This window comes from Battus philenor, unplaced genomic scaffold (assembly GCF_028537555.1).
Source record: "Battus philenor isolate CCGP_79_NKW_IND1 unplaced genomic scaffold, ilBatPhil1.0.hap1 SCAF_17, whole genome shotgun sequence".
Classification (NCBI taxonomy): Eukaryota; Metazoa; Arthropoda; class Insecta; order Lepidoptera; family Papilionidae; genus Battus; species Battus philenor.
The window spans coordinates 9,130,957-9,147,731 of NW_027181679.1; positions in this window are offsets into that span (position 1 = coordinate 9,130,957).

A 16,775-nucleotide genomic window follows, 5' to 3' on the forward strand; every position below is an offset into this window, starting at 1 on the left:
GAAGAATAAAATAATTTGGCAGTTATATGAATGCATCTCTGCAATCTTATTTCGATCCTTGCTAAAGGATCTCTTATATATAGATCCGATCGATATTTCAAAAAATTTTGCAATTAAGAAATAACGAAGAATCTGCAATTAATTTAATTTTTATGCTTTTAGTAACAAAATTAAACTTTTCTAACTACTTTACACAATAACCGATAGGATGTTCATTAAAAATACCAAAATAAAATATGAAAATCATCGAAATGATTATTTATTTGCTATTTTAGAGACAAAAGCATAAATAAAATGAGAAACAGAAAATCTTTAATATCCAGACGTAACATAGTTGAACGTGATTTTTGTTATAGATCAAAATATTAATTTCGGTAAGTAGGGAATTTGTTCTAACACTGATTTATCTTTCAATTAATTTTCAATTCTTTTTGTTCAATTAGCATTAATTTTCCTTGTTAACATTTCGTCTAAATTATTTTTGCTTTATAAATATTTTTCTTCTGCTTCTTTTCGGTTGCCTTTTAATTTATGAATCTCAATCCGTACTCTTCTATCCTCTTCTGTCATCAAGGCAGTAACAATACAGAGTCTAGTTATTGAGTTGCTTTTATCAGATCAGCGGGTAGTTGATCGCGTGGTCTTTTACCGTTTACTTTGCTTACAGTAACATAGAAGCCTACAGCTTGTTATAGAAGTTAAATGGTTGTGTACGGGCGATGTGGCTAAAATAACTTAGAACTCATTCATATTGTGGAGAGCCGGATCTTAATCTTAAACTGTTTTACATTAATATTGTATTTATTTAAACTTATTAATATATCGAAAGTATAAATAGATGACACGGGAATGTTTTTTTCTTGAAAATAATTTATATACATATAAAATTTAACACAAATAATTGTTTAATATATCTACGCCTACTATGTCTTACTTTAAAAAAATTATTATTGTTCTTATTCGTTGGTTTCCTTGTTTTAGTGAACAAATCACTGTCATATGGCATATCATATTACATATGCATCTACATATACTCTACAAAATTTTAACATTATTATTTGTAATCCTAATTTAATAAAATAAAAATTTTCTTCATCGGTTCTTCTATGATGATCTTAATAATATTGTTTGTTGTACATTCGGAAAATATAACTATTATCAATCTTAAAAGATAAATGTTTGCATAAATTTAGATTTATTTTGATGCAAGGGAACAGTACAATTTTACAAGGAGGTTTTAAGTTTTTTTTTACTTGTGTCTCCGCGGGTGGTTTATAACCATCATAAAACTAACCACTCCATAGCAAACCCACTGTCGTTTTCTACGCGTGTATGAATGGCGTATTTTCATTGTTAAATGTTCCTTTTTTAATAACTCATCTGTTGTTAGTCAATCTATGGGTATCAAATAAACTAGCTAAATAATAACAACAATAATTATCAAAACTTTAATAATATTAGCCAAAACCAAATAGATTAGAACGATTTCCTTCCGATGTGACTACTATACTATTGTGTGACAATATAATGGAGGAAAATTATTCGTTTCTAGGAGTAAGTATTTAAGAAATTTTAATTATAAACGATTTGGAACATTTTATAACAACTGCTCTAAAAAAAATCTTTATTTAAGTAGGTATTTACACGTTCTATGGATCGTCAATTATTTTAACATTACAATTAGCTACCACTGGCCCGAAATGCTGATCTGCTTAAAAGAGCTGGCCGAAAACCCATCAGTATGTTTATCTAAATGAAATTTGACAATATTTGAAGGATACATTATAATATAAATTTAGCAAATAAGTTAACAAAACCAAGTTCCATATATTTCGATAAACTGAAAACTCTTGAATACTACGATATCATTTATTTAATAATATACTTTCAATTTCATGTTTCGCCGTTGTCGTTGTTTCAGGCTAAAGATATCTAAACCTCACCTAAAGATGTTTGTGTATCATAATCAACACGCTTGGCAGGTGGATTGGCAATCGCAGTGTAGTTTTATGGTACGCAGAAGACATTGCTGCCCATCCTCGGGAAATTTGTTTGTAAGCAGAGGCAATCCTATGTAATAAATGCATAGAAAGTGAAATAAATGAGATTGTATTCCGGAAATCGAACGCGCGACCTATGATAATCAGCGTTTTATAATTAAACTCAAATTCATGAAAGATTTATTAACTTTTTGAGAACAAAATTTAGATGTACGTTTAAGATTACAACATATATAATCAATTTACCGTTGTTATATTTGTGTTATATTTTCAAAAAGTTGCAGGCTTTTTATTAAATTATTTTATGAACAGTTCTGTGATCTTCTACCACTGTTTAAAATATAAATAGATAACGTGTGACAACATCTATTTATAAGCGTTTAAGTAAGAATTATTAATATCTATAGGATAATTGATATAAAAGCCTTAAAGTGGTGAATGTATAGCTTATTTGTCAGAGAAAATCTTTAAAGCACCTATTTTCAATCACTCTGTATAATGCTATTATTTTGAATAATGTTATATAAAGTTATTTTTTATTTTGGAATGCGATAGACCAATAACTTCTAGAAGTTCAAAGCCTACAGGGAAAATTATTTTACTATATTGTAGTTCTAATTTTGAAAACGCTTTTTCTTAGCTTCCCATTTTCTTATCATTTCGTAATTTATTATTTCCAAAACTATTAATGTATTTATCGTACATTAATTGACAGCAAATGGGCTACTACTTACACTCTTTTAAGGTTCTTACACCTATAACAAATCACCCCCTGTATTTATAGTGCAGAGGCATTGAATTTTAATTAATTTACACATCGGCCAAAAGATAGATTGAACTAGAATGCTTTCTGGCAGTAAGTCCGTATTTTATTTGTGTTATTCTTTTATATAAAACTGTTAAATGTATGGAACAATAAATGAGGATCGACTTAAAACTAATCGAATGAACTCAGACTAAGATGACGTTTCAATTATTTCTCTCTAAATGACACATAAGAAAACATTTCTACTAGTGTCATCTGCCAGTCTTGTTATTTTAATGATAGAGTTGTATTATGTAAACGACCGTTGACAAACCTGACACGGGTGTTTGTGATTTAACAGTAATATGTTAGTCTTTGAATGAAATTTATGATACTGGTGAATTTGTACTTCAGATCTTGAAAAGGTCATTATGTAAATGTCTACTTGTCAGCTATTTTTCTTAGGAGGACTAAGACAATTTACAATATAAGCGTAGTCGTTATGATCTCACAGATAATAAAGTTATATAACTTAAGACAAACAATACATGATTGGTTTTTTTAAATAAACAAACCTTTTTTTCGTAAAAGTTTTGTTCTGAAATAATACGTTACATATTCTCTTCGCCTGTGTATATATTTTCTATTGATAAAGTCATTCTTTTTAAGTGTTGATATTTAATATTAAAACTACTATATATAACTGGAAAAATTTATTAGAATTCATTATTTACAAAGGTTTATTTTTGGGTAGCCCACTCTAGCTTAATGAGCCATGGAAATGACTAAGCTCAAAATGCATATGAGAAGATCCGTAGATGTACAAAAATAACCTGTTATAGCTCAGCAGATTGCAAATTGAAGCGGAAGAGGAGAAGTCCCAGCGCACAGAATTAATGGCCGCTGGGACCTTATGTTTCTGGAGAAGGAACTACGAACAGGCAGCGCAGAGTTCACTCACATGGTGGACAGGCGGTTTTGGTATGGTTGAAAGACACTGGATACAGACCAGTTCTTTTGGAACTCTTTTGGGGAAGGTTATGCCCAGCAGTGGACGTCCTACGGCTGTACAATTTAGATTTCCTTAAGATATAAAAAAAACTTTAATTAATAACTCTATAGTATAACATGTCTCGTTTAAGATGATACAATGGAAACGTATCTCACAGTGTGTGGGCGATACTTTTTATATTCATTTATTGATTTTGTGTGTCGCTCCATTCAGCTCGTTACCGGGCGAGCTACTGGGCTTGGTCCCTCCTCTAAACACATTGATAACGACCATACAGTCTTTACAAGTCATCAAATACCTCGGCGGTCGCTGCGCTGCTGGTGTGTAACATGACAATTAAGTGATCACGTCTTTATTACCGGCTAATAAGTACTACTTTTGTGTTTATTCCGTTTATTGGCCCGTATCGATCGAGTGGTTCATTTGTGAGTTTTATAGTGAATCACTTGACGTTTTTTATGTTTTTTTTTCGCTTGTCCGCATTCGGTTCTGTGTTTTCGTTTTGTTGTAACATTTTTTCTTGTGTGGATGCGTGTGATATTATGTCAGAGGCCCCGCGTCGATCTTTGTGTTTCGTGTGATAATAAAAACGAAACACTTTCTTTGTCCGATGTAACGGTTTTGTGATTCTTTCTTTCTGTTTTACATTTGTCACACGTTTACAAATAGCTACTGAGTTTATAAATAAGATACGAACTTGTAAAATTAATTTTTAAAATAAACGTGACGTTACGTTAAAAGTTAGCTAATTTTTAATATTTTAACTTCCTTAATACTACTACAAAGGCTGTAAATACTAATCTTTAGAATAATAACGTTTATTGCAAAATGTCTGAGTTGAGATGAATATGAGAGAATCAGAAAGTTTATGCATCTTTTTGATTCTCTCATATCATATCATGTCTCATTCTCAAGTTCATTTGATGGTATCCCTACCTCTTCCATTATTTTCATTAGAAATAATTAAAATATATACTTCTAAGCCGGAAGCTTGTTTTAATAATAAGTTTTAAGTATTTTTTTTCCTAATAGAAATGTACTTAACAGAGAAAATGTTAAAAATCAGGCACAGACTTTTCATAGTGTTAAGGAATTGCTATGTTCTATAGAAAATTAAAATGCTACGATAGCAAAAATCAAAATATATGTCTGTTCGTTTTCACTTAATCGTATTTTTACTCCTTATGTAATATGAACTGACAACTAAGCTAAAAAACCTAATACAAATCTGAAAACAATTTATTAAGCCCCAAAAACCATGTTAAAGTTGACGAGAAATGTCTTTTTTCTTTATACAGTCTGAGCTAAAATCTTGTACAGAAGTGAGCAGGTCTTGATTTATTTGAGATTTATGTTTCAAAGTTAGAAATTACGTCAGTAATTGTACGACAAACTAAGATCTTGTCTTCATTGCAAACGATAATACTGAAAAAGAAATTTAATGTATTTTTAAAAAGTTTTTCATTTAATTCCTAAAAATTGTGTTCATGTGACATCATTCCGTATTACTAGCCACTTCGATCATAATAATACTCTTTAGATTTAAATTATTTTTAGGCGATAGAATTTTAACTCGAACGCGGGCTTGGATTCCGTTGCCATTAGTGTTACAGTCACTGCCATTGTGTTTGGATCAAAATGCAAGTGAACGTTACAAAATAATTTTCGACACCGCCTACTTTTATTTTTTTTTAAATTTTACATGAAAAATTAATTGTATAAATAAAAATGTAAATTAAGCAAAACCAGTGAAGAAACGGCTAGTTTTGTAATACAACTATGTTTACTGCCTCACCCTCCGTAAAAATGTAGATAGTATCCTAAGACTGTAAACATTGAGAAACAATAATTAATGTGTCCCTGACTTGGACAAAAGAACGAGTGATAGGGAAGAAACGAATGACAATGAACAAATCTATCACCTCGGCGTGTAATTTACTTTAACAGAGTACAAGTGACAATGTTCCAACAAACACAGACTAAATGAGACATGAATGGATAGCGTTATCTTGTTCATGATTTAATTACACAGAGGTATATATACAAACAGTTTCATATTGGTACATAACATAAACTGTAACAAAACAAATTTTTAGTTTTACTGGTATTCAAGTAGCATTTGAAGATTTCAACGCTTCTAGAAAACAAGTCACAAAGACCGTTTAGCCTAAAACCTTAGGCTTGGCCCGCTACATACTAAAATTACTCCGGATCGGTCAACCTGCAGAGCTCTTAGATCGCTAAGGTGGATGCAACATGGAGTTACTATCCTCATGGGATTTCCGCTTGAGCTGTCATCCCTTCGAAAGTGGTAAGCGCTAGGAGATGGTGCAGAAGAAACTCCGGCAACGCTTCTATTAAGAATGATAGAGGGGTTGGCGATTTTAGTGATGAATGAGCCGATCTCGAGACAAATGCTAGGTTTCAAAAATATTGTCTTTATTATTGTTTTTTTCGCATAACTTTTGAACCTCTGTGTGCCCTCGGATGCTAAGATTTTTTTCTAAAATGATGACTTTTAAAATAACCGTCGTTTTTTTGGCACACCGGATATGTTATGATAATGTTTTATTAGCACAATAAATTTTAATAACAACTTTATAAACATATCAAGCCGTTAGAATAGATAAACATAAAGACAAAGCTCTTCTGTACGATGTGCTAAATGAAATGTCGGCTATACCTGATATATTGTCTGGGATTTAATATTTAAAACATTGTAATAAGTTTTATCTGTACAATATTCCTTTACATTTACGAAGCATATATAAATAGGTTTAGAAATCTCTACATAGCATCCATGATGATAGCCCGATAGCGTCATCTTGGCAGCGCTCATTCCTATTTTTTAACAAGTACTACGACATAATTAACGAAATAAATAGAAAGAAATTCTTTAGCCGGTATGTATACGGTGAAGGTAGAAGCGGGAGATATTTAAAATTTTGTGGTATGTAGTCCAGAGTATGAGCGTCGTTAGCCCTGAACTTCATCCCTGGCTTTTCTTCCTACAACGCGATCGAGCCGGCACTCACATAGTGAATTTATGAAATGTTGAGAAGTTATGCTTCGATGATATAATATTAAAAATCATTAAAGAGGTATTGTAATAATCAGGTGGTCGTCATTTCAACCCATAGATGTCCACTGTAAGGACTCTCCCAAAGATATAGGAGTATATACCATAATCGATAAGCTTGTCGGGCGAGTTGGCGATCGCAGTGTGGTGTTATAGCAGAGGAAGCTATTAATAATAATATTTAGGTACAGTTTTATTATTAATGTTTCTGTTGTCCATTATTCCCTTTTTTAATTTAAAGTTTTAATTAAAATAATTTTATTATAATTATAAATTTAATACAGTTAGTAAAATGACGTAAGTGTTAAAGTAAAAAGGATATAAAATTTGGTCAGGACCACAGTACGAGCATGGAATATTCGAGATTACGTCCCTTATATCAATTTCGTGAGTGAAATCCTTAGGCATGATGGTTTTGAACAGAAGGGGGGAGGGTCAGAAGGGGGACCGGGGGACGGCGACGTAAAATTGAAAACTATTTGTTGAACAAACACCATCCATCAGCGGGACGGCACTTAGCCGTATTGCCGGAACGAAGACTGCCCTTGGTCCGAACCTTGTTACTTGGTTTTGATCACTTACATATAAGCTTTTGTGTAGTATGTAGATGCTCAGTCGAAGACTACTTTTATTCTTTGAGCATTACTGATTTTCCCTCTTCTTCACTACCTGTAATTGATATTCTTCTCCTTATATATATAATTTTAAAATTGTGTTATTAAATAAACTACATATCATTGTTGTAAATCATATTGAAACTAACTATAATTCTACTTTTGTGTGTAATTTATGTATGTGAAATTACCTTCTTTTTAAGAATGTCAAGATTATCATCATCATCATTTTAGCCGTCCACCGCTGGACACAGGCCTACCCTATTGATTTCTAATAAGAAGAGGAGTCGGTCTGCATCCAGTGCTTCCGGATGACCATAACCAGGTAATCTGCCCAGCATTAAGAATAGGTTTTTTAGACACATATTTTATTACATTTTGTACTATTTTGGTATTATCAAATATTAAATAATATACGTGAGTATTAACTGGAAAAGAAGAGATCTACTAACATTTATTTTATTTTGTAACTTGATGTCATATTTCCTTTATTTTAATTGCTAAATGAAGGGCATAAAACTGGATTGGTGAGGAGAAGTAACATTAAAAACAAATTTCAAGCTTTCAGTTATAAAATTGAAGCTACAAAATAGTAAAGTTCATTGGTGATCTACGGCCTTATGATGTTTTTATTTAAAAAAAAAACTACACTTGTTTCTTTAAAAAAAAACATTTTTAAGTATTAAAAATGCTAATATATTAATTTGCATTGCCATATTATATTGCTAATTCTTATTGCTTGAATTTGAATCGTTCTTGTACTTGTCAAACTACAAAGTAAGTACATAAACTTGTGTAGTATTCGAAGTTTGAAGCTCTGTAAGCACAAAGTTATACATTGCCTTATATGTTCCAAGCTAATAAACGTTGTATATATCTTTAGTAATCAGTATTAATGGTTATTGTAAAGTAAATCATTTAGCTGTATTACTAAAGAGGTAATCTATATACGTAACAATTTATTTTAATTAACATGGGATTCATAAAGTGTAGAATTGGTTGTAGCATTCATCTCTTTGCAGTGCCGCTTTTCGGTGCAATGACCTCGCAGCGGCCATTTTGTATTCCTCTAATTATTACATCATGGATGGCGTTAATCACTACAGAACGGGTAGGTATTTCTGAATGGTTAGAAGCGTATGTATATTCCGAAAGTTAAAATTATTAAAACATTTTATTATTGTTTTGTTGAATGTTAAGTTGATATCGAACCATTTATTGGATGACATTAAAAAAATATTTTTTTAGTACATTAATTTGGTTAAGATTTTATTTTACTCGCTACAATTACCGTAATTAATAAATAAAAATAAAGAATTTTAAAGGTAAAGTTAAGAAACTGCGAAAGATTTATTGTATAAATCGTGGAAATTTAAATTATATAGATTTTGGTTATATTTAAAAATATGATGGTATTCGATACGTGGCCTTCCATAAGAACTTGCTGTTTTAATTGTGATATAGACTATTCGTATTATTATTATTTGAAAATCTTACATGACATTGCAAAAAAACCTTTATATATTTAACTACACTTATATTTGTTTTGGACCATTTTTGCCAACAAGAAAAATTCATTCTGCATATCTCTCCTTAAATAAAGTAAAATTAAATTTTATTATAATTCATCGTTTTTTTAAATATACGTAGAAGGAAAATAAACAATGTAATAATATTAAGTTATGTTAACAATAACAGCACGTGTTCCGTGAACAAGTAATTAATGTTTTTATTTCTTCTAATAAATGAATTGTAAAACTGGGCAGAATATGGAGGCTGTTGCATCGTTATTATACTTATAAAATGTAGCTTGAAAATATTATCAGGATAAGTGGTAAGTACTGTCCTAATGGAGAATATAAATGCACAGGAACAGAAATATAAAACTATCTGTTCTTATTTAGTTTCCAGTATACTTTTAAAAATTATATTACCACTAAGATGTTTACAAAAATTGGCTATCAAAGTGATTGCATCATGCTGTCTACACTGTGATGACAAATACAAAAACTAACAAATTTTTCGATCTGGACCTACACTATTGCTTTATTAGCGTTTACAGATTCAGCTGGCTTGTGGAGGCGGCGCACAGAAGGCGCGTACCCTGAAACACGATTATCTCACTCGAGGACTTCTTTGGGAACCTCGGCTCAGGCTTTTGCAACACGCCGAGTTCTCAAATAGCCTAAGCAGGCACTCCATGGAGACACAGTGCAAGGATGTCCGAGCGAGAATCACGGCTTTACCTGTCACTAAATAAGAACTGATCATTCCGACTCAACTGCGTCCGAGAGGGCCGAACACACAATCTTTATATAAATTTGTTAATCTTTAAAAATTATTTCATTGGAATTTAGAGTAAGTATATGGAACAGTCTAAGAAGTTAGAAATGGATTTGAAAAAAAAATGTATACCGTGTCCGCGTTTCAAAATTACTCTAATGTTTCTTAAAGTAAACACTTGATATAATTGTTAATGTAATTAATAAATAGATAGTTGAGTTGTATTTTGATTATTGTAAAGTAAATTTGTTTATGAATTATTATTTTCGTAAACAAACCTACCGCAATTTATATTTGAGTTTACTCTTTATGCGTAGTAGTAATTGGTTGAGTACTGTACGCCTTATCGACGTGACTAAATATTGTATCGTTTTCGGCGTTCTTTTCAATAGAACTATCGTTTCAACAAAAACAATATTTGTACTGTTGATTAGTGTTGATTAAACGTCTACTCGAAATGTAGCGAATCATCAAAACAAAGCGTTTTCTATTGACAGTCAATATCGAAATTTGAATCGATAACTGCCGCAAATAAACATTGGTTATTGATATTTTTAAGGTGGGAAGCACATCGCATATTTTAGTACATACGTGTACAGTGTTTTTGTGCAATATCTTATCTAACAGTAAGTTTTGCTTGATGTGACTTCAATTGTTTTCTTCACTCGATGGCATATCACTGTAATGTTTAACGGTACATTGGTAACTCAGTCCTTGACCTGCAGAACATGAAATTTATTACCTGTTTGTTTTAGGTCTTATGCTACTTTAGTTACAATGTAAGAATACTTTGATACGTAACAGTTGTATGGCGTACGTTAATTAGTTTTGATGATTCATTTCTAACACAAAATCTATCTTTGTCCACACATTTAAATACAATGTTGAATTAATATCAAACCAGTTGAAGAATAGTGTCATTATTATCCTTGCAATATGTTCATAACAGGTAGATCTCACTTGATGATACGCCCATCGTAATGCCGAGCTTGTTCGGCACTACGATGGTGACTCTACTATTAACAACAAGTCCCTTCATAGAGTCTTTCGTTCTTACAAAGGGATGAAACTATTTTAAAATTTGAGAGTTCTGTTGTTAAAAGTTAATGTTTTCTTAAGATCATTGCTTGATCTTTAGCTTCTTGAGAAAGTTTGATTTTTTTATTATTACGCGTTTAATATTCCAACTTAAGAGCGCTGGAAAGGGCCAGAACTTCTTTTAATCGGTTGCTATTGCCTGGTTAATATTACTATCACTGCTGAGACCAATAGCGCCGGAAGAAGGAGTGGCAGAAAAAACCCTTTGGGGGTGTTTGTCCCCTGTATATTTTTTGTAGAACTGGGCTATAGTTGGTAGTTCTTGGACTTTATATATAACACATGTATCAAGGTCTATGTATGACATTGTACGAGAATATTATAAAATAATATACGTTACTAAAATCGTTACTATTTTGATCTCTGAATATTTCAATTTATTTGTGACGTTTTTTTAGCGATTGCGAATAGCGGCGATGTTTTAATAATTCACATCGTGAATGCGCATGTAATCATAACCGCAACCTTCGATCGTAAGCCTTACTTCTTAACCTTGGCTATCGCCGCTCGTGTGTAATATTTTGCTTGTCTAGGTATGTACGACTGTAGTCGCTATATCTAATGCTAAAAATAGTTTGTAACTAATGTGAGTTAATTCGTGGGCGTCAAAACAATTAAAATTACTACAGATTATTGTCATTACGGAAACATGGCAGAACTTAGCCAATGGATCCAAGTCTTCGCTACACGATGCCATTTATTCTTGGAGAATCTAGTCTAGATAGAACTAACGTTTACCTCATATAGAACTCCGAATTAAGCGGGACAAGTTAAATTAGTTGGCCACTCGTTCTATTGGTTTGAAGATGCAATAGCAAGTCAGTTGGTAATCTCAAATAAATAAACGTAGCTATTACAAACGATCTTTGCACCGCGTTACCACTGGCACAATTGCAACTCCATGTTTAGCCAATAGACATCGAGCGAGAGGAACCGCGAAACTCAATCAAGACAAAGCAAAGTATAAAACATCAAGAAAATAGTGAACTTAGTTTAACCCATTAGCTTAGCTCCCGAGCCCTTTTTTATCAACTAAATTAGAAAGCCGTGTTGACATACCAGCAGAAGAAAGCCTGTCAGAAAGCCGGATGAGTATATAATTTAGTCGGTTAGCTAAGTCACGAAGTCTAGCTCGTCTAATCAGATAACAAATTAAGTTAGAAATTTGAATGTCTCCAGAATAGAATTGCAACTTTATTTCTCAAGTTTCCTGGTCTATTAGAGCCTATAACAATATGCATGCTAGGTCAAGAATTTATTAAAACGACTTAAAAACAAATTATTTTTTAATCAGATATATGACACGGTTTTGTGTATCAAGGAGTCAATATCAAATGCCATGCGACTAAATTTTAATATTACAAATACATATGAAATATTGCATGGTAACAGTTCTATTAATATATTTTTAATTGCGGTGATATTTATAAAGGTCATAGCAACATTTCACTTAGATATCTGCTAAATTATATCTACAGTTTCACGTATAAGCTTTACGAAGTCATAAAATATTACATAGCAATTTTGTGTTCGATATGTAACATCACTAGAGTCGAACCAATTCAATTTGAACCACATTCACTTTTTATCGCGCACCTAGTATTTGCTCATTGTCGTATCAGTGCGGGGTCAGTATCGATTGACGCATCAGTTATCGAATAGTCGATATTTTTGTTTGTACAGACCCATCAATGAGAGAGTCTCGAGTATGTTGCGTATTTAAGCAATAACTTGTTTGATAATGCTTTACAGTGCTTGCACTGTGATTAGGCTTCACTCTTTAGATTGTGTTTGTGATTTTTTTGTTTTATCTATTAGGTCTCGATTGAGATTCATTTACGTTCTGGTTTACGCGTTAGATTCTAATGTAAGGTTAAAAAATTAAGGAACATATTTTAAATATAAAGAGTGATTGGTTTTTGGTGTAAACTTATTTCAGTGTTCACTTTTTTGTGTTTCGCTTACAAATAAGCTATATGTTCACCCTGTCTACTTTAAAACAACTTTTAAAGTTATTGTTTGTACAATAAAATCAATATAAATAAGTCTAAAAATGTATTTATTATAATAACGTTAGTAACATCAGATATACAAGAACATCCAAACAAGAAGGTCCAAATGAAACCAATAATTATCTTAAATAACCTTATGAAATAAAGCGTCATAGTTCTCCCCTTAGATTATCCCATGCAATCCAACCTAATCGAACCACACGTAGACAGAAATCCGAAACAAGCGGTATCCCCTTTCCCACAGTCGGAGCCGACCACTTAAGGCCGTATTTGGGCTGTCTATGTAATAAAATACTAACCTACGGCGATGTAATATAAAAGGCGATCGCATTAGCTAAAGGAGCTATTATTAAAAAGTATCGAATTTCTGAACGCAGCGCGTCGACGCGGCGGCCAATCAGATTCTCCTGTCAACGGAACCGCCAATCGGCGGCGGCCATCTTTCTTTTTTATTGTGGATCCAGTTAATGGATTGTTCTTCATTTTGATTTATATGTTGTTTTTGTTTCTTTTTCTGTTGCGCTGCTATTTCAATGATTGCTGTTGTGTAAACGATGATTAGGCTGAATCAGCACATCTGTTATAAATTGCAAAAACAATGATAGCCTATTGATTTTATTTATTATTTTGTTACAGGCTTGAACATAATACAACTAGTCTTTGAAGTCATTAAGTAAATATATGATAATTATATCAAGAATATAGTGACGTTAAACAACTTTGTTACTGTTTAGCTTAGTAATAATTCCATGTGCTTGATGCGTACGTAACGGTGGGGGAATTTATTGATAGAAACGTTTAGAAACGATATCATATGCCGTTGTACGTACGAGAAACTTTCTTCTGTATAATATAGTTAAAATATGATTTTAATATTTTTAAGGAAGATTTAATATTCACAGATATGTCTGCATGCTTATCATTATGTAACTTAAAAGTGTTTTTCTAAATAAAGGAATATGAATTTAGTGCGTTTATTTTATTATATTTCCCTCAATTCATCGTTAACACAAAACGAAAAAACTTTAAAGAGATGAAAATAAGCTTCTTCACTGTCAATTAATGTATGATACACCCTATCCAAAAGTTAATGATCTCAGAAATATTAAATGACGTCTTGACAATGTAGCAATATAAATTAATTATTAGTTAAAGTCTGTTCTTGCAAACTTTGTATTACCAGAAGTTACTGGCTTGATGCATTCCAAATAAAAAATAAATATTGTAACATACTTTACAACAATCACTTTAAATATAATGGAAATTGGTGAAAAAGCTTCAAAGCTTTTTTCCGACATATATGGAATACGTATGTACACCCCTACGTTGAATTAAAGCCAACATATTTATGAAAAAAGACGATTTTGAGAGTAACATAATTTCTTTTGTTTCAATGTTATATTTTTTCGGTATTAAGATTGTAACGAATATGATTAAAAACTGAAATATAAATATTCTTTTTGTAGTAGCTGTGAAAAAGGTATACTACATAACGCAAAAATGATAACCGTTTTCAATTTTTTTGTTGTATACATGTATATCTCATCTAGTCAGATTGTATGTCTTTTGTTAAGTCAAGCATGCGCAATAGACTCGGTCAATACAGCGAATGCTTGTTGGAAGCTGCCGGCGTGAACTGTGCTGAAAACTTAAAAATCTTGCAGATTGTTTTGCACACATACAATCTGATGACTTAGCTTGATTTATTTTCACTGTGGTAATTGATATTTATATATTTAATAAGAAATACGTTATTTCATGTCAGAATTTCAGTAATAGATATAAATATTAAAATAAAAGGGTGATTGTATTGTAATATAGGAATAAAAAAAAGGTGAATGTACAGCTAATTTTTCTACAAATTACCATGTATAAGGTGATCGCTTCGAAACATGGCACATTATTATTTCTATTGGAATGCGACAGCCATGTAACTTCTGGTTGATAGCAAACAATAATTATTTTTAATATGTGGTAATCCGGATTAGGAACGACTGCTTTTTTACTCTATATTATTTTATATATTATTTCTGAAACCATTGATTTTAGTATAGGATATACATTATTTATCAGTAAATCAGTGGTGGTGTCCAAGCGATAGAGGACTGGTACTTGCGATCATAGGTCGCGGGTTTGTTTCCCGAGATGCAAATCTTATATAATTAACTTTTTGTGCGTTAATTATACAGAATAGCCACTGTTTATAAGTTTCCAGAGGATGGGCAGCAACGTCCTCTGCAATATCTCTTTGATTGTGGTATCCCCCCCTTGTATCTTTAGGGGAGACCTTGCAGTGGGCGTCTATTGGTTGAGACAACGACTACGAAATGAACAATTAATTCATCCCTTTTGCACCAATTACAAATCCTTATATGATAATAATTTGGAACACATTGTAATTATAATAGAATAACATAATAATTTAATTTGAACGCTATACGATGGATTATTAGTATATATAAAATATTTGCGAAAATAATAGCAAGATTACATGGCATATTCTTAAAAAGGATATTAAAACTTTTCCTTTGTCAAGATTTAGCTTTCTACTTAGTTATCGAATGAACAAGAATATTAAACTTGTTCCGATTTGGTTGAGTAATGAGATCAAACAGTCATTACCGTGTTGGGGACCGGCGACGGACTTTTCATAAGTTCAATTGAACGGAAAAATCGGACTGGACTAATCACGACACGGAGCGTCTTGGTCCGGATAATCCAAAAGAGTACCATGCAATAGAGCAATATAGAAATTAAAATAATTAAAACACTACAGGTGGTAACTGAATGATAAGAATATTTCTAAGCTATAATAAAAATTTTCTAGACAAAATTTTCAAATTATTTTACGATTATCGATTTATCTTGATGTACTTACTTAATAACTTGATAAATTACAAAAGTTGTCGGTCTGTTGAAACGTAAAAAGTAGATAAATAACGCTATATTTCAGAATGACCGCTTTATTTATTGTCTTTATAGCAATAATTATTTTACTTTATTTCGTCTTCTGCAAGACTTACATAATATTGTGATTGTAATTTAATTTTTATGTTTTATGATGTACAATATTATTGTTTGATTACATGTCAACCAAAATTTTTTTATTTCGATCGACGTCAAATGTTTAACAGCTAGAACATGTGAATTTATTCTGTGGTTTGTATATAAAAATGATGTTGTATATACTATTTCCCCGAAATTTTTTCTTTTAATTGGTACCTTGATTTTATTTACAAAGGTATATTTTTTAAAATATAATACCAAATTAAAATTTTGTTGTTTGTTGTATTATACATTGCACAATACATTTCTATATGTTGTTGTTCTATATGTTATAGAATATATGTTGCTTGAAAAGGTTATAATGTTAGAATTTTAAGCTAGCTTTATGGGTAAAATGGCCTTTACTTATCTTTTGCCCATTTTATTTACAATTTAACATTCTCCAATATCTGTTCTCTGAAAATGTCTGTTTCTTAAAATCAAAACAAACAATTTTATATTAGTGCGATCTATTCATATGTTTTTCGACAGAACTTGAGTATTTCATAAGCAATATAAGTTACACTCTAAGTCAAGTGTCACTGGGAAGTTTTATAAAGAGCAGGAATTTTAACTCTTATAAAAATAAAAGGTAATTAAAAAAAATACTTTTCTTGCTTCACTCCCGTATACACCGTTTTTGTTAACAATTAAGGACGAATTTAAAATTTCCTTTTTTATTCTCTCTAGACAACGGGACGGTACTCCATGCTGATCGGTAATTTGTTCAAATTTTCTTTTAAATTTTCCGGCCGATGTTCGTTTAATAAAGTACCTGCCTTAATATTTATTCTGCGTTCGTCATTCAATGGTCTAGGTAAGACTTTAAATTAAATTAATCTTATTTCCATTTTCTTGCATTAGTTTTAACATTCAGGAACAAAATG